General features: G+C 39.9%; 1 protein-coding gene across 1 annotated transcript in view; it reads right to left on the bottom strand.

The window, feature by feature from the left end:
• Positions 1-20788, bottom strand: part of eIF6 (eukaryotic translation initiation factor 6) — a 142677-nt gene that overhangs the window by 21917 nt on the left and 99972 nt on the right. The gene's annotated exons all lie outside the window — the stretch shown is intronic.

The raw sequence follows: 20788 nt of genomic DNA on the forward strand, positions 1-20788 counted from the left end.
GATCAACCGAAGCTAATTTACAGCTACATCAGAAGCAAAACCAAAGTAAAGATATAATACAATCCATTATGGACGAGGGAATCACCTATACACAAGAGAAAGATATTTGTGAAGTACTAAATAAGAATTTCCAATCAGTTTCTAAGGAAGAAAAACATTTTGAGAGGGACTATGTGGAACATGCATGTCCACACATACTACCAGATATACAAATATCAGAAAAAGTAATACAGGAGGAGTTAAGTAAATTAGACAGAGGAAAATAAATGGTCCTGATGAAATTTCATGTTGGGCACTACGAGAATGTGCAAAAGGATTTAAGTAAACCATTATTTTTAATTTTCAAGAAATCCTTGAGTCAAGGTAAACTACCTGATATTTGGAAGAAAGCAAATATTGTCCCCTTATTCAAGAAAGGGAATAGACAAAATCCACTCAACTACCGACCAGTATCACTGACCAGTGTTGTAAGCAAGGTATTAGAAAAGCTTATAAGAAAAGCTTGGGTAAATCATCTAGAAGAACACAAAATGATAACAGAAAGACAGCTTGGTTTCAGAAAAAGAAAATCATGTATTACTAATCTGTTGAGCTCCTATGACAGAGTAACAGACACAATACAGGAAAGAGAAGGATGGGTGGACAGTATCTATTTAGATTTCAAGAAAGCATTTGACACAGTACCACACCAAAGACTTTTATGGAAATTGTACCATCAAAGAGGAATTCGAGGCAAACTGTTTTGTTGGATGAAAGATTTTCTCAAAGAGAAATGAGAACAGTACTAAGGGGAAACTACTCATCAAGGAAAGAAGTGACTACTGGAGTACCACAGGGCTCAGTGCTGGCACCAATCATGTTTTTAGTGTATATAAATGATATAGACAGTAACACTGGAAATGAAAGCTATCTAAATATGTTTGCAGATGATGCAAAAATACAAAGGAGAATTACTAACACAGATTCTTGTAAAGAGCTACAAGAAGAATTAAATAAATTTCATGAATGGAGTAATACATGGCAAATGGAGTTCAATGTGGACAAGTGTCATGTAATCAAGTTTGGTAAAAGTGGAAAAAGACCTGATTGGGATTATAAGTTAGGAAATAAAACCCTACACACATCAGAAAGAGAGAAGGACCTAGGTGTGATTATCAGTAACAGACTATCTCCGGCTGACCACATCAGTGAGAAGGTACGGAACATGTATACACTGCTTGCAAATATGAGAATAGCATTCACATACATAAATGAAGACATGCTAAGAAGGCTAATAACATCATTCATCAGACCAACCCTGGAGTATGCATCAGTAGTCTGGAGTCCTCATCTCAAAAAACACATAGACAAGATTGAAAAAGTTCAAAGGGCCACTACAAGATGGATACCAAGCTTAACCCCTACACCGCGGGCTTGTTTACCAATGACTTGCGTGTGCCGCGGGGTTATTTGGGCTCCGACAGACTCTCAAAAAATATTTGCCAAAAATCAGTTATTAGTCCTAGAATAATAAAATTACATATGCTTATGGCACATACCTTCAGCTTTCTCCTGGAATGATTGTTGAGCCTTCGTCGGTTACCGTAGGACTTGTGGAGACCTCTGAAGTAGGGTAACGAAGTCTCCACTTTACACTTCCCAACAACCCGTAATATGATTACCACAGCCAGATACAAACACTATAAACACTATTCTACAATTTTCAAGTAGTTTGGGATCCATACTAAAAAAAAAAACACTGTGAAAGCAATGGAAATTACGAGCGCGTCTGATCGTCGCACTGGCACTAGTTCGCTCTTGGTAGTCTGTCATTTATTATTCATAAAACCCCTCACACTTTATATTTCTATTACTATATAACACTTATATATATCTACAGTCTTTATCCATAAGTTTTCTTCAGTAGTATTAGTTTATTGTCACTGTAGGGATTCAATTTCTTTCAGTAAAATACGTAGCATTCACTTTCTCGTCCTGTATACTGGCATTGAGAGTGAATGTCACTTTCATCTTCACTCTCATAACTCATAGCATTCAGACATGCTAGAGTGAAACTTTCACTTTCATTACTCCTAGGGTATATACTCGTATTCTTATAATACTACTCATTTACATTTCTATTTACGTTCTCTATTTTATTTACGTTATTTACATTTCTATTTTATTTACACTGTGTTGTGCACTGTCACTTGAAATAACTTATAAAACTATTTTCCATTGTTCACGTTTATTTACATTCATTACTTTCACTTGCTGTTTACACATTATTTACAATTCCACTTGCACTGTTTTACTCAATAGAAAGATCGTAGTCACTCTTTTATCAATTGTCAGCCCTTTACCTCTTTCCACACGAGGTTTAGTTGGGGGTAAAGGTCACAGGGCCATTTGCATGGGGGTGAAAAAAGGCCTTGAAGTCAGCAAGAAGAAACATACGTACCCTCGCTTCGGAAGATGAGAGTAAACTGATAACGGAGGGCCAGCGTGGAGGCCTGCTAAGGGGTTATTCAGAGTTACCAATATTACTTCTTGAAACAGCTAAGTCTAGCACTGATATGATTGGCAGGAAATCTAGACAATACATTATAAATTTGGTAGTTCCAGGTGAATGTAAATATCACTTAGGCTTCTCCCTTCCCTCCTTACATGTATATTTATTACGAAAATAGATTAGAGGCCTACTTGGGAGATATATATTCAGAGCTACCAATGTTAGATCTTGAAACAGCTTTGTCTAGCACTGATATGATTGGCAGGAAATCTAGACAATACATTATAAATTAGGTAGTTCCAGGTGAATGTAAATATCACTTAGGCTTCTCCCTTCCCTCCTTACATGTATATTTATTACGAAAATAGATTATAGGGCATATTTCAAGGGGAAAAAAACAGCGAAAATTAGCGAACGAGTGCACGTGAGGTGTTGTCAGGTGATAATTAGCCAATTCCAGGTGTATGGCACTCTCACTTACCTTATTTCTTTCTTGTATATATTATTTGGTATAAGAATAGGACATAGGGCTTATTTCAATGGATGAAATCAGTGAAAAATTCCAGGGAAGATTTACTTAGCGTAGCACGGCCGGGCAGGCGAGAGGATAGGGTAATGGAGGGGGGGTAGGGAGGGGAGTCAAGAACGGGGAGAAATGGCTAAATTGTCAACAATGGATGGGAGTACAGATGAGATTAGGAGTGCTGACTAGTGTTGGACATTGGCAGTACTGATAGATGATACAAGCCCCCACTTGGAAGCCCGGGTGAATTCAAAATAACACAGAATCACAAAAGCGACGCCCCGCGGTATGATCCCTTGCTCCCAAGCGTCACGAAAGTGACGCCCCGCGGTTAAGGGGTTAAGGGATCTAAGCTACGAAGAAAGACTAAATAAACTGAATCTACCAACACTACAGGAGAGAAGGAAAAGAGGCGACATGATTATGCTATATAAATGCATATCAGGGAAAGAGAAAATAGACATAAATGATTACATAACATATGGGGAAGCATCAGCAAGAGGACACTGCAAAAAACTGCATAAGAAGAGAGGTGATAAAGGCGTAAGGAAATTCAGTTTCCCAAACAGAGCAATTGATCATTGGAATGCATTACCGAATGAAATAGTGTGTGCCAAAACAATTCACAAATTTAAGGATATGTATGATAAATATGGTTTAAGACATGGGACAGTACGAGCTTGACTCATTCCTGTAAAGATACAATTTGGTAAGAACACACACACACACACAAAAAGGAAATAAGCAAACAAACGCTTCTCATCACAGCAATGATACACACAACACTGAGACAGCCAGTGGCAGGTGGTGTGGGACATGGGTCACATGGGTCAGGTCCTGTCAAGGAAGCCAATCAGCGAACAACAAAAGCATTACACGAGAGTTGTAAACAAAAGCAGTCATCTGAAAATCCATTACTTAAACGTACCCACTTCCCACACAGTTTCTCTCGTGCAATTGAGTGAAATTACTGTGCTATTAATTATGGGAGAAACTAAATGCCCATGTTATTGTAAGATTGTTGTTTTTGTCTTAAATCGCGACTCTACTGTATTACACTGCTAAATATTTTCCTTACTTCTAAATTCTCATTCTCTGGTTCCTCTTTGTTTATTTTATGGTCTCTGTCACTTATTTATGTGCACAGGGTCTTGAATAGGTGCTGTGCATGTCCGGTAGGGAGTTATTTAGGTGGCTTTCAAAGTTAGGTTTGGTTGGGGTCAATAAGTACCTGTCCAGGGGCATTTTGCCCAAGTCCTGGACAAGACCAAGTCCCAGATGTTATTTGGACTCTATTACGTCAGATATGGGAGGGGTTATTGTGTGAGTGTGTGTGTATTTACCTAGTTGTGATATGCAGGAAATGACCTACACTCGTGGGGTACCGTTTCTCAATGTCAAATTTTGCTCTAAACTCGTTTAAGTTTTTAGACTGAACGATCCCTTTGTCCAGGTTATTCCACAGGTCTATACATCTATAAGGAAAACTATATTTCTTGATATCCTTCAAGCAGCTTGTCCTCTTGTTATTCTCTTATCCCATAAAAACAGATCTCTGTCAATTTTATCTACTCCGATCATGGTCCTGAACACTGCAATCATGTCGCCCCTCTCTCTCCTTTCCTCTAAGGAAGCCAAATCCAGCTTTTCCAGCCTCTCTCTGTACGACAGATCTGCCAGACTGGGGACCATCTTATTTGCTGTCCTTTGTATTCTTTCAATCTTGTTTACATCTTTCTTTTTGTGTAGGGACCATATTACTGCTGCATATTCTAACCTGGGGGGGGTTAAGGCCACTATTAAAATTTTCATCATATCCTCATCCATGTAATGAAATGCTACTCCTATGTTAGTCAAAAGTTTATACGTCTCTCTAACTGTCTTGTTAACATGTTTTTCAGGAGACAAACTATCCTGGACCAGCTCTCCCAAATCCTTCTCTTCTCTCACTTTTGCGATAGGTTCATTGCCCATCAAGTAATTCAGTGATGGCCTCATGGTACTTTTACCCATTTCCAATATTTTACACTTCTTTGCACTGAATTTAATTTCCCACTTCTGGCTCCAGTCATGTATCCTATCCAGATCCTCCTGCAGCATTTTACAGTCCTCCTCTGCCTCTACTTTCCTCAGGATCTTTGCATCATCAGCAGACAGACTTGCATAACTGTTCACTCCCTCTACCATATCATTAACGTAAATCAGGAACACTACTGGAGCCAACACAGACCCCTGGGGAACTTCACTTGTTACTTCTCTCCATCCAGACATCCTGTCCTTTATTACCGTCCTCATTTGTCTGTCTCTCAGAAAGTCTCTCATCCATTCCAAGAGGTTTCCCTTCAGTCCTCCTATATGCTCTAGTTTCCACAATAGTCTCTTATGGGGTAAATTGTTGAAGGCCTTTTCCAAATCTAAATACACACAATCCACCCAACTGTCTCTCTCCTGTAGCATTTGCCCTTTTCCATTCTTGAGGCACTTTCCCTTCTTCCAGAGAACACACAATTAAATCGTGGATCTTATCCACCAGTTGTTCTCTGCATTCCTGCAGTACCCAATTAGAGATTCCATCTGGTCCTGAGGCTTTCCTTATATCTTGAGTTTCCAGTATTTTATACACTTCCTGTACTTCCACTTTTATATCTTCCATCGCTACATTTCTAATCACTCCCTCCCCTTCCACAAACTAATTTTCATTAGCGAAAATTGACTGGAAACATTTGTTCATTATTTCAGCTTGCATTGCCATACCTTTATTAATCTCTCCATCTACTTTCAGTTTGGTGATTCCTTCCTTTTGTTTCAATTTGCTGTTGACAAATCTATAAAACAGTTTGGGTTCATCCTTACATTTGTATACAGTATTATACCTTTTTCAAAGTTCCTTTCTTCCTCTCTATGTATTGTTGTATATTCTAGGTCTTTTATATTCTTCCTTTGTTCTGTTATTACCTCTCTTCCTCCAGTTGTTCCACGCCATGTCCCTCTCTTTTTCTGCTATCATACACCTATTAAACCACTCCTTTTTCCTGTTTTCTTTCCCCCTTACTCTTGGTACATATTTTTCCACTCCCGAATTATAGAGGTCTAGAAAGATTTCCCACTTCCTCTGTATCTCTCCTGTTTCTCTGAATTTTCTCCAATCCGCATTTTCGAAGAATTTTCTCGATCCTGTAAAGTTTGCTTTCCCAAAGTTGTATCTTCCCTGCCTATAAAACTCGTCTCTTGGCAACACGTTCCCTACTATCATCTGGAACTCATTGACCACATGATCACTTTTTCCTATAGGACAAAGATATTTCAAGGATTCTATTACATCAGGTTCTTTGGTTAGAAGTAAATCTAATCTTGCTGGTGTGTCCTCACCTCAGAATCTTGCCTCTTCTTTTTACCCTCTGCGTCATCACATTGTTCATTGTTATGTTTAACAATATAGTGCCCCACAAATCTTCACCGCTTCCCGAGTCCCACTCCTCCCAGTTCACCTCTTTACAATTAAAGTCCCTCATTAAAAGTACCGTATATCATTGCTTTTCTCGATCACTTTCTGTACATAATTAGCCATGTCTGACAACATCTCCTGGTATTCATCATCATTCTATGTTTTTGTCTTAGGGGGAACATATACTACTGCCATATCTCTCCCACCATGCTCTCCAGTTTCTAGTTTCATATTTATCACTTCAGCCCTATCCTCTCCCATTGCCACAGTAACTACATTTATGTTGTTCTTCAGTGCTATCATCACTCCTCCTCCCGTTTTTTTCTTTTCTTTATCTTCTCCACAGTTTGTATTGACCATCTCCCATATGGACATTAACATCCTCTCTTAACTTAGTTTCTACAAAGCACATAACATCAGGTCCACGAACCCTCAAGAAGTCATTGATTTCCAACCTAGCCAATATTAAGCCATCAACAGTAGTATATGCCACTTTCACATTTTTTTTTGCTGTTTTTTATACCCTCTTCTCTCCATCGGTACCACATCCTCAATTTCTGATCCATAACTCTCCAATAAAACATTGTCTTCTCTTCCTCCATTCTCTGTTAGGTTTTTGCCTTTGCTTCCTTTACTAACCCCTTTATTTTTGCTCTTCTCCCTCATTTGCAACTCTCCTTATCCAAACATTTTTGAACCCCTTTTTGTCTGATAATTTCCAAGTTCTGTTGATGATTTCTTTTATCATTACCTGGGACTTCAACTTTACCTTCAATGGCCTTGCCCCTTCTTTGATGATTTCTTTTATCATTACCTGGGACTTCAACTTTACCTTCAATGGCCTCGCCCCTCCTTCCTCATACTTTCCTAACCTACACTCTTCTTCAATCTCTTCTTGAGCTTCATTGTTAACCTCCATAACTGATACTATTTCTTTAAACTTACTCAGTTCTTCTTTTGCTCTTTCTGATCTTACTATCATACATTTTTCTTTTACTCCTGAAATTATTACACATTTCTTCTTATCTGCTACATCCCTGACTAACGCTTCCCTACTTCTCAGTACCCTAACCACTTCTTTCTCCACCCTTTCCTTACGTTGTTGTTCTACAATCTCTTTCAGATTTACGTTTCCCTCCTCCTGAATTTTCTTCCACCCTCATGTTGTTCCCTGATTTCCTTAATGTGCTCATCTTGCATCTTTGACTTAGAGTCATACTCATCTAGTTTACTTTTCATCCTGTCCCTTTCTTCTTCTTCCAACCTCTTATTCTCCCTCTTGAGCTGTTTTATATCATTTGATGGAGAGTCGTTACTCACTTTCAATTCTGTGACTTCTCTTTCTTGCTCTACACTACGTGTGCAAACTTTTTCCAGTTTACTTCGTAGAACATTGATCTCTCTCCTGCTTTTGGGTTTGTTCCTGTAACTCTCTAATTACTACCCATACCTTTTTTAATTCCTGGACATTCCTCTCCGCTGTTCTCTCTAATCCAGCTACTCTTGTTTGGTTCAACATAGTACTTCCATTTCCCACATCATCTTCGGAGAAGCCCTCAAATTCCTTTTCACCATATGTATACAAAGCTCCGTCACCCTCCGCCATTGTACAACCACATGGAATCTTTCAATTTCCACTATATCTTGTGCTCTTTGACCGAAACTCGCGTTTTTTTTTTTTTTTCTATTGACCGATGGGACCACCACTCACGCACTCATTTACATAATCACAACAGGCTGCTCTCCTTTTTCGTTACTGATTTAGCAATTATTTCCGCACGAATAATAACACGATCCAGGAAGAGCTCCGTCTCTGTTGGCAACCTGAACCTATGTATTTACCTATTTACTTATTTGTATTTACCTATTTGTAGTATACAGGAATTGAGCAATGCTCATGTTATCCTGTCTCCATATCCACATTTATCAAGTCTACCTTTACACACATGAATGTTTTTCTCATGCACCACCTCTTTGTCTGAGTCGTTCTAAATATTTAAGAATATACCTAATTGTGATATACACGGAATGTACTATGCTCGTGGGTTTCCGTCGCTGTTTCTCAATAAGTCGAATTTAACTTTAAACTCGTTTAAGTTTTTAGACTGGACGATCTCTTTGTCCAGGCTATTCCATAAGTCTATACTTCTGTAAGGAAAGCTATATTTCTTGATATCCTTCAAGCAGCTTGACTTTTTCAATTTCATTCCATGTCCTCTTGTTGCTCTCTTATCCCATACAAACAGATCTTCTTTGTCAATTTTATCTACTCCCACCATGGTCCTGAACACCGCAGTCATGTCTCCCCTCTTTCTCCTTTCCTCTAACGAAGGCAAATCCAGTTTTTCCAGCCTCTCTCTGTATGACAGGTCTGTCAGACTGGGGACCATCTTGGTTGCTGTTCTTTGTATTCTCTCAATCTTGTTTATATCTTTCTTTTTGTGTGGGGACCACACTACCGCTGCATATTCTAACCTGGGGTGGATCATGGCCACTATCAATTTTTTCATCATTTCCTCATCCATATAATGAAATGCTACTCTTATGTTAGTCAAGAGCTTATAAGTCTCTCCAACTATCTTGTTAATGTGCTTTTCTGGTGACAAACTATCTTGGACCAGCACTCCCAAATCTTTCTCTTCTCTCCTTTTGTGATTAATTCATTACCCAAAAATAATTCAGTGATGGTCTCCTGGTACTTTTACCCATTTCCAATATTTTACATTTCTTTACATTAAATTTCATTTCCCACGTCCGGCTCCAATTGTGTATCCTATCCAAATCCTCCTGCAGTATTTTACAATCCTCCTCAACCTCTATCTTCCTCAAGATCTTTACATCATCAGCAAACAGACTCGCATAACTGTTCACTCCATCTACCATATCATTTACGTAAATCAGGAACATTACTGGCGCCAACACTGAGCCTTGAGGGACTCCACTTGTTACTTCCCTCCATCCAGACATCTTTTCCTTTATTACTGTCCTCATTTGTCTGTCTCTCAAAAAGTCTCTCATCCATTCCAGAAGTTTCCCCTTTAGTCCTCCTATATATTCTAGTTTCCACATTAGTCTCTTATGAGGTACCTTGTCAAAGGCCTTCTCTAAGTCTAAGTACACACAATCCACCCAACCATCTCTCTCCTGTACCACATCAATCGCTCTTGAGTAAAAGCTCAACAAATTTGAAACACATGACCTTCCACTTCTGAATCCAAACTGACATTCAGCCAAAATATTCATCTCTTCCAGATATTTTATCCATGTCTCTCAGGATTCTCTCACACAATTTTGCGACCATGCTGGTTAGAGACACTGGTCTATAATTCAGAGGTTCTTCCCTATTTCCTCCCTTGTAAATTGGTACCACATTTGCCCTCTTCCATTCTTTTGGCACTTTCCCCTCTTCCAGTGAGCATACAATTAAGCTGTGAATTTTATCTGCCAGTTGTTCTCTGCATTCCTTCAGTACCCAATTAGAAATTCCATCAGGTCCTGGGGCTTTCCTTACATCTTGAGTTTCCAGTAATTTATACACTTCCTGCACCTCCACTTTTATATCTTTCATCACCGGAACATTTCTAATCACTCCCTCCCCTTCCACAAGCTCCTTTTCTTTAGTGAAAACTGACTGGAAACGTTTGTTCATTATTTCTGCTTGCATTGCCGCATCCTTAAAGACCTCTCCATCTACTTTCAGCTTGGTGATTCCTTCCTTTTGTTTCCAGTTTGCCATTAACAAATCTATAAAACAGTTTGGGTTCATCCTTGCATTTGTCAATTATACCTTTTTCAAAATTCCTTTCTTCTTCCCTACGTATTCTTGTGTATTCGTTTCTTGTTCTTTTATATTCTTCCTTTGTTCTGTCGTTACCTCTCTTTCTCCAATTGTTCCACGCCTTATCTCTCTTTTTTTTGGCTATCATACACCTTCTATTAAACCACTCCTTTTTCCTGTTTTCTTTCCCTCTTACTCTTGGTACAAATTTTTCCACTCCCAAATTATAGAGGTCTAGAAAGATATCCCACTTCCTCTGTATCTCTCTTGTTTCTCTGAATTTTCTCCAATCCGCATTTTCAAAAAAGTTTCTCAATCCTGTAAAATTTGCTTTGCCAAAGTTGTATCTTCCCTGTCTATGAAGCTCGTCTCTTGGCTCAACGTTTCCTATTAACATCTGGAACTCAATGACCACGTGTGTGTGTGTGTGTGTTCTTACCTAATTGTTCTTACCTAATTGTATCTTTACAGGAATGAGTCAAGCTCGTACTGTCCCGTGTCTTAGACCATATTTATCGTACATATCCTTAAATTTGTGAATTGTTTTGGCACACACTATTTCATTCGGTAGTGCATTCCATTGATCAATTGCTCTGTTTGGGAAACTGAATTTCCTTACATCTTTATCACCTCTCTTCTTATGCAGTTTTTTGCAGTGTCCTCTTGCTGATGCTTCTCCATATGTTAAGTAATCATTTATGTCTATTTTCTCCTTCCCTGATATGCACTTATATAGCATTATCATGTCACCTCTTTTCCTTCTCTCCTGTAGTGTTGGTAAATTCAGTTTATTTAGTCTTTTTTCATAGCTTAGGTCCCTTAAGCTTGGTGCCATGTATTACTCCATTCATGAAGTTTATTTAATTCTTTTTGTAGCTCTTTACAAGAGGAATTCTCCTTTGTATTTTTGCATAATCTGCAAACATATTCAGATAGCTTTCATTTCCAGTGTTACTGTTTATATCATTTATATACACTAAAAACATGATTGGTGCCAGCACTGAACCCTTTGGTACTCCACTAGTCACTTCTTTCCATGATGAGTAGTTTCCTCTTAGTACTGTTCTCATTTCTCTTTTTATGAGAAAATCTTGCATCCAACAAAACAGTTTGCCTCGAATTCCTCCTTGATGGTACAGCTTCCATAAAAGTCTTTGGTGTGGTACTGTGTCAAAAGCTTTCTTGAAATCTAAATAGATACTGTCCACCCATCCTTCTCTTTCCTGTATTGTGTTTGTTACTCTGTCATAGTAGCTCAACAGATTAGTAACACATGATTTTCCTTTTCTGAAACCAAACAGTCTTTCTGTTATCATACTGTGTTCTTCTAGATGATTTACCCAAGCTTTTCTTATAAGCTTTTCTAGTACCTTGCTTACAACACTGGTCAGTGATACTGGTCGGTAGTTGAGTGGATTTTGTCTATTTCCTTTCTTGAATAAGGGGACAATATTTGCTTTTTTCCAAATATCAGGTAGTTTCCCTTGACTCAAGGATTTCTTGAAAATTAAAAATAATGGTTTACTTAACTCCTTTGCACATTCTCGTAGTACCCAACATGAAATTTCATCAGGACCACTTGCTTTTCCTCTGTCTAATTTACTTAACTCCTCCTGTATCATTTTTTCTGCTATTTGTATATCTGGTAGTATGTGTGGACATGTGTGTTCCACATAGTCCCTCTCAAAATTTTTTTCTTCTGTAAAAACTAATTGGAAATTCATATTTAGTGCTTCACAAATATGTTTCTCTTGTGTATAAGTGATTCTCTCGTCCGTAATGGATTGTATTATATCTTTTACTTTGGTTTTGCTTCTGATGTAGCTGTAAAACAGCTTTGGTTGATCAGTACTTTTATTTATTATATCCTCCTCAAATTGTCTTTGGGCTTCCCTCCTTATTCTTGTATAATCGTTTCTTGCCTGTTTGCCCTTTCACTATTGTGTCTTCTGTATCTATTCCACAACAAATCTCTTCTTTCTTTTGATTTTTTACATTCTGTATTGAACCATTTCAGTATTTTCTCATCTGCTTCTTTGTGCTGTGGGATGTACTTCTGGATTCCTATTTCATAAAATTCACAGAATTTTTTATATACAGCATTTAAATCTTGTCCTCTAAGTTCATTTTCCCAATCAACTTCTAAGAAATACTTCTTTAGGTCTTGATAATTTCCCTTTTTATAGTTTAGACTCTTTTTGTAACTTTCATGTCTGTTAACTATGTCATATGCTATCCTGAAGTTATAATTTAGTACTGCATGATCGCTTTTGCCGAGTGGAGGGTGATATATTAAAATGTCAGTATCATTTTCTTGCCTAGTAAATATTAGATCTAGCACTGAAGGTACATCGACTCCCCTTTTTCTGGTGGTTTCCCTCACATGTTGCGTTAGAAAAAAACTCTTGCACGAGATCCAGGAGCTTTTGGTCCCAACAGCTTTCTTGGCTATTTATATCTAGAGTATTCCAATTTATATTTGTATTAAAATCTCGAGTTAGTATAATTCTTTCCGATTTCTCTTCCATATTATGTAGTAATACTCTTAAACTCTGAATTGTACTCTCTGCCAGTTCCTCATATTCGTCTCTTTCCCATGTGTTTGATCTGGGTGGCATGTACAAATTGGCTACAATTACTTTCCCTTAAGATGTGTTGATCTCTACTGGAATCAGTTCTACTTGTGATGGTATATCTAGTTTTATTTCATTGACTTTTAGATTTTTCTTAGTTAATATTATAATTCCTCCTCCTTTTTTTAAATTTCTGTCTCTTCTCCATATATTGTATTCCTCTAAGTTTAGTATGTCATTGGTTATCCTTGGTGTTAATTTTGTTTCAGTTAGGCATATTATTTGTGGTTAATTTTCTCTGACATAATCATTCATCTCTAGTGATTTAGATACCATTCCATCCACATTTGAGTACATCAACTTTATCATCTTGTTTATATACTTGTCATGACATGGTTTTACTACCTTATTACTTTTTATTCCATCCTGTTTGTGTACCACTTTCATACCTGCAATCCTATTACTGTACTTTGTAAAAAAATTTCTTCTCCTCCTCTTCTGATCTTCCCTCATTTTTTTTTTTTTTGCTTCTTCCCTTTTCTCTTTCAGTAATTCCAGTTCCTTTTGTGTTAGGCATTTTTTTATCTATGTGTGTTAGGCAACTTTTTATCCATGTATACTCGTGTGTGTGTGTATATATATATATATATACAGTAATCCCTCTAATATCCGAACGCCCAATATCCGAACATCCCCACTAACCGGACATAATCGTCCCAGGATCCAACATTCCCAAAATGGTCCGAAAACCGCCAAAAAAAAAAAAAAAAAAAAAAACGAATTTTTCCCACCCGTAATTTGAACTTGCCACATGCGGCGCGGGAGAGCATTGTTGTGGCGCGTCATTCCTCCGACGTCTGATAGAACGCTGCTGCATCCTCCCCACTTTCTGCCTGTCTCTCGCCGCGAGTGCACGCTTGTCGTTATGGCTGCCCACGTACTCGCTTTTGTGGTGGTGCCTTACCTGCTACAGGCACTCCTGCTGCTCTCGGGCCTCCTCTTAGTGTGTGTGATGATGGCCCTGCCACCTGAGAAAAGGAAGAGAATGGTGTTGACTCTGGAGAAGAAATGGGAGATATTGGAAAAAGTAGATGCGGGGTGGTCTTCTTCCCGCATCCTCCGCGAGTTCAACCTGGCCCGATCTACTTTGTTCGATATTAAGAGATCCCGAGACAAACTCATGCAGTGCACGGCTGACTTCTCGTCGAGAAGCAAACGCAACGTGGAGAGGAAGGTGATGTTTACTCCCAAGTTTGCTGAAATCGACCGCTCCACGTTGATTTGGTATCGACAGCAATGTGCTGCTGGTGTGTTGGTACGTGGAACGGAGCTGAAGGCTGCTGCTGAGAAGTTCGCCAGGCTTCACGACACCCTAGGCTTCAAGGCATCCGAGGGTTGGCTCTTTGCGTTCAAGTTACGGCATGGCCTTACCAACCGTAAAGCTCATGGCGAAGCTTTGGACGCTAAAGAGGATGGAGTTGACGAGTTTCGGCACAAGGTGAAGGGCTTGATCGTCAGGAAGGGCCTCACTCTCGGTCAAGTCTACAACGCTGACGAAACTGGTCTATTCTATCGCTCTTTGCCAACAAACACTCTAGCCGAGGAGACAGAGAAGTGTGTACCTGGCCGCAGGCTCTCCAAGGAAAGGATATCTGCTTTGTGTTGTGCCAATGCTAACGGCATGCACCAGCTTAAGCCCGTTGTTGTTGGCTGTGCAAAGCAGCCTCGGTGTCTTCGTGGGATGATGGATGTCCTTCCTGTCGTCTGGTACCATTCTTTGAAGGCATGGTTTATAGCTGTGATCTTCAAAGACTGGTTCCACCGCCACTTCGTCAAGGAGGTCATCAATTACCAAACGGAGACACTGGGAATCCCACGCGACCAGGTAAAGGCCCTCCTTCTCCTCGATAGTGCACCTGCCCACCCATGCGACAAGGACTTGGTGGCTGAGAATGGCCGGATTAGGTGCATGTTTCTGCCACCTAATACGACTGCTCTCATCCAACCAATGGACCAAGGAGTGATCGTGGCAACAAAGCACCTATACCGACGGAAGTTCCTGGACGAGGTGATGGTTGTTCTCAAGGACGAGGACGAGTGCAGGGAGGGACGGGACACATGAGGCCAGCCGACTTTGGAAAACCTTCACCGCAACAACATCAAGTCTGCACTGTACAACTGGGCTAGTGCATGGAAGGAAGTCTCTGTGAAGACTCTGGAAAATGGTTGGTCTCGTCTGCTTCTCGGAACGGATGTGGAGTACGATTTTCTAGGGTTTGACGTGGATGACTTCCATGCACGGCTACGTACGCACGGCGACGATGTTGATGTGGACGATGTTCGTGAGTGGTTGGATGACGACGAGGGCGATCCTGGGTATCAGACATTGTCTGATATCGAGATCGCGTCTTCAGTTGCAGGTGTCAGTACCGAGCTTGAAGATTCCGACGAGGAAGGCGACGATGATGCGGACTCCTCTCAGCAGGACACTACTCCAGCCATCCCCAAGCTGAGCTCACTCCGGGAACACCCAGAGTTCGTCCTAGACTACCTGGAACACCCGTACTGCGACAGGGAGATGGGGCCCTTGGGACTTGGGGAGGAAGTGCGTGCTTTTAGGCAGCGCATCATCAATCGTCAGAATCATCGGTTATTGCGCAAATCAACCACTGACAGTTTTTTCAGGCCCATGACCCCCACTGTGCCCAGCCCTGGCTCCACTCCATTGCCTCCCCAAGACAGGCCCTCATGCTCCGAGCCACAGCCCAGCACATCAGCCACGGTGGAGTCACCGCTCGACGTGAGTTTGTGTCTGTCTTCAGAGTCGTCTGCAGTGGGTACACCATCACCACGACCCAGCGACGCACCCCTAGGTCACCTGCCAGTGATACTCTCGGACTCTGACAGTGAATAAACAGCAAGAACTTCTCCACTAGACCACACAGGAATTTACACTGTTGTGCAGTGAAAAGAAACAGTATGTTGTGTTAAGGATTTACAGTTGTGAGTGAAAAGACTAATTTGGAACAAAATTTAACGTAAATAGACTTGTTTGTTTTTGCTTTAGAAAATTATTAGAAGAATGGGAAAAGTTAAAGTGCAGAGTGCAACACTTAGTAAGTTACAATGGAGCATTAGTTAGACAAGAGTGCGCACTGTGAAGAGAACGACTTCTGAGTGCGATTGACTAAGTTCAGTGCAAGACTTCATGAACAGTGTTCTGGAAGTGCTCCAGGAAATCCTTCTTACTGTCAGAGTCCGAGAGGAGGCCGTTATTCATCGAGGTGGACATGGACTTGCTGTAAGTAGGCAGAATGTTTCATACTGTACTTTTTCCATACTATACTTTACCTCAAAACACCTCATTTCACTCTTTAATGTCCTTTATTGGTGTGGAATAGGGGTGTTAGGAGCTATGCATGTGCAGTAGGAAGGTGTTTTGCTGAGTTAGGCTAGGTTAGGGTCCATAAGTACCAGTCCAGGAGCCAGTAACCAGAATGTTTAATATTGTATGAACCTACTTCTAAACCCTCATTTTATGCTTCTTTTGCATTTATTTCAGTCATTTATGTGCCTTATTGGTGTGCTTTGGGTCTTAAATATGTGCTATGCATGTCCAGAGGGAGTTGTATAGGTGTTTCTCTGAGTTAGGGTCCATAAGTACAAGTCCATAAGCTGGGACCCAATATCCGGACAGGACCAGTATCCGGACCTGCCTATGGCTCTATTACGTCAGATATTGGAGGGATTACTGTATATATATATATATATATATATATATATATATATATATATATCACCATCCACTCACTAAATGCAGTGCTGCTGTCAGGTGTCTGCCCTTTCCTCTCCTCCATCCTTCAGTCCTTCCATCCTCTACTATCTTCCTTTCCTTGTCCTTCTGCCTACAGGTAACTTTACACTCCCTCTTGTCTTTCTTTCCTTCATTCGTTCCTCTTCCTTCTGCCTGTGGGTGACTCTACACTGACTGACAAGCCAAATGGAATGGTTTCCTGTACACCAGGAAACCATTTACTACGCTGGGTGGTAACCATATAACCAAATTTTGGCGCCTGGTGGTTTAGCGGGTAATTACGGCGCTCCAATCAGATTGAGCCGGGGAAGGTTCATATACAAGGGATGGTTGGGGTTGACTGCTCACATAATGCAACTCAGGGATGAGTGAGGCTGGTCACTCTCATCTTAAATGTCGGGGCCAACTGCCTAGCCCCGGGCTCCTACGCTCCTCATGGGGAAATGCAGGATTGGATGATGGATGGATGGATATATATATAATCATCAGCAGCAGCGACAGCCGTTTGAGTATCCACTGCAGGACCGGCCTATCCCAACAGAAGTCAGGACGATACAGCCAATGTATCTCTACCAAGTGGCTTATGCTGTCTGGTAGAGATTGTATGTAGTGCTTGTAAGTGTAGTAGTAGTAGTAGTTGTTCCCTAGACAGTCTGGCCGAACAGCCCTGAGTCCCTTAGGCAGGCCATGGCCGAGACCGGGCTTTCCCACAGAGCTCTCAAAGAGTGTATGTTGTGTTGCTGGCATAGGTGATTGTGTGCAATGCAGTCTTCCATAATGTGCTTAATAGTATGGGGTGCTGTGTTGCATCCTGGACAGGCATCAGCGACGGAGTCATCCAGCCTCTTCTGGTAGCTTAAGAGGGCTGGATGGTGCCCACATCTCAGCCTGGCCAGGTGGACTTTGTCCTCACGAGGAAGATAGGATTCAGAAGGGTGGATGTCAGGAGGCCGTGCATGCAGATGTGTGTTGTCTTTAAGTGACTGCATGGAGTGGCGAGTGATCTGAGTGTGGATATGCTTCTGGAAGCTGGTCTGCGGCAGGCGAGGGGGGATAGATGACAGTATTTGTGTATGGTATCGTGTGCTGGGTGTTGTTTTGATATTCCTTGGTGTGGGTGGATGTGCTGCCATATACTGTAGTGGATGTTGTGGGTTTGTGGAGGCTGCAGCAAGAAACTGGGTGTCTCTCATGTCTAAGTGATTTTTTGACTTTGAGGACTTTGGTTTCTTGATGTAGGTGGTCTGTGGGTGTAGTAGCTGTGCAGCCTGTGATTATTTTTAGGGCCTTGTTCTGTATGGTCTGTAGAGTGTTGTAGTGTGTTTTGGTCAGGTTAGAAGCCCAGGCAGGGCTTGCATAATTCATCACTGAACATATGTATTGTTTGTATAATGTGGTGGTGGTTTCTTTGTTGTGTCCGAATGTTGTATGGGCAAGTGACCTCAAAGTATTGAGTCTTAGTGTTATTTTATTATTAATGTTTGTGATGTGTTGTTTAAATGACATTGATGTATTGTATGTTACACCAAGGATTTTGGGTGTGTGTGTGTGTGTGGTAGGGGAGTGTTGTTTATGGTGAGGTGTGGGATGTGACTGTGTTCTGCTGTCCAGTTTGTGAGAAGAGTCACTGTAGATTTGGCTGGGGTTATTTTGAGCCTGTTTGTGGTAAACCATTCATGTAGTGTGTTGAGGTAAGGTTGAATGATGTGTGCAGCTGTGTTTGTGTTTTGGTGTGTACATGTAAGTGTTATATCATCTGCATAGGAAGCTATGTGTATCTGTGGTGTGTGGGGTGTGGGTACGTTGTGCATGTATAGATTAAAGAGTGTAGGGGACAAAACAGATCCTTGGGGGACGCCATTTGTGAAGTTTCTGATGTTAGAAGACTGACCGGCAAATGTTACGTGTGCACATCTGCCTGCTAAGTAGTTTGCCACCCATCTTTTTGTGTTATTGTGCATGTTTGTGTTGAGTATTTTGTTTGTGAGGTTGTAGCGGGGGATGGCATCAAAAGCTTTGCTAATGTCTAGTGTGACTAGGAGTGTTCTGTGTGGTGGCCTAGCTGAATTTATGCCATCGAAAACTCTCTGTGTAAGGTCTGTAAGAAGGGTGTTTGTGGAGTGTAGTGGCCTAAAGCCATGTTGTGACTGGGCTAGGGGAATGTGAGATGTGACTAGTTGTAGTATCAGTCATTCAGTGACTTTAGAGGGGGTGCAGAGGAGTGTGATGGGGCGATGTGAGGAGGGTAACGTGGGGTCTTTGTTGGGTTTGGGGATAGTGATGATATTGCCATGCTTCCAGATGCTGGGTATTATGTTGTGTGAGTAGCTGTAGTTTGACATGTTGGTGAGTGCTTGTATGCCTTCTGGTCCTTGGTGTTTAAGGTGAATGTTGCTTATGTTGTCTGGTCCACAGGCAGATGAGTGCTTGAGGTTGTTAATAATGTGCTTCGTCTGGTTGTAAGTGAAAGGTGCATAGTCTGGGTCTGTGGGGAACTGTCTCTTACGTCTGATGATACGTCGGTCTTCCGGATGGGGGGTTAGATGGCTGACTTGTGAAAAGTGATTGATGAGAGTGTTTGCTTGTTGTTTGTTTGAGGGTATGGTGTCTGTTGTTGTGATGGCAGCATGTGATTGTGTGGTGTTGCTGTTGGAAAGTGTGATGCTGTTTAGTGTTTTGTAGAGTTTGCTGATGTCTGTTTTGTGGTCAAGTGTTTGGAGGTAATTTTTCCAGTTTAGTGTTTGCTGTTCTGATATTTTACTGTTTATCTGAGTGTTGAGTGCTTGTAAGTGCAATTGTAGGTGGCTCTGGATGTGTGTGTAGTCTGTGAACCAAGTGTAATCAGCCCGCGCAAGCCGACTGGGTGCAAGCATACTTTACAGTATGCAACACTCGTTCAACAACAGCATCCCTTGTGTCCGTCAATGCAGTACGTGGCCAGGCAAACACTCCCAAAGTTTATTACCCTGGCGGGGCGCGAACCATGGTCCACCCGTGTATGAAACGCAAACTCTATCACAGAGGCACCATATATCTCTCTCTCTCTCTCTCTCTATATATATATATATCTATATATATATCTATATACATATATCTATATCTATATATATATATATATATATATAAATCTATGTATCTATATATATATGTCTATATATATCTATATATCTATCTATATATATCTATATATCTATCTATATATATATATATATATAGAGAGATAGATATATATATATATAAAAATATATATATATATATATATATATATATATATATATATATTTATATATGTATGCTGCTGTCTGGTGTCTGCCCTTTTCTCTCCTCCATCCTCTTCTGTCTTTCTTTCCTTGTCCTTCTGCCTACGGGTGACTTTACACTCCCTCTTCTGTCTTTCTTTCCTTCATTCTTTCCTCTTCCTTCATATATATATATATATATATATATATATATATATATATATATATTCAGTATATATATATATATATATATATATATATATATATTCAGTATATATATATATATATATATTATATATATATATATTCAGTATATATATATATATATATATATATATATATATATATATATATATATATATATATATATATATATTCAGTATATATATATATATATATATATATATATATATATATATATATATATATATATTCAGTATATATATATATATATATATATATATATATATATATATATATATATATATATATATATATATATTCAGTATATATATACATATATATATATATATATATATATATATATATATATATATATATATTCAGCATATATATATATATATATATATATATATATATATATATATATATATATATATTCAGTATATATATATATATATATATATATATATATATATATATATATATATATATTCAGCATATATATATATATATATCTATCTATCTATCTATTAGCCAGACGCCTCTAATCCCGTTTGGGGTGGCACACAAACAAATCGCCTCCAAGTGTCGCCCTGTCCCCGCCATTACTCACTACCTCCCTGCTCCCAACTCACACCCCCCTCTCTCATATACCTCTCCACCCCATCCCTCCATCTCATCCTCTCGGTCTCCCCCTCCCTCTTCCACCCTCCACCTCACTCACATACACCTCTCTTCGTCA

Source organism: Coenobita brevimanus, chromosome 72 (assembly GCF_032717465.1).
Source record: "Coenobita brevimanus isolate Jiangsu-jjx chromosome 72, ASM3271746v2, whole genome shotgun sequence".
Classification (NCBI taxonomy): Eukaryota; Metazoa; Arthropoda; class Malacostraca; order Decapoda; family Coenobitidae; genus Coenobita; species Coenobita brevimanus.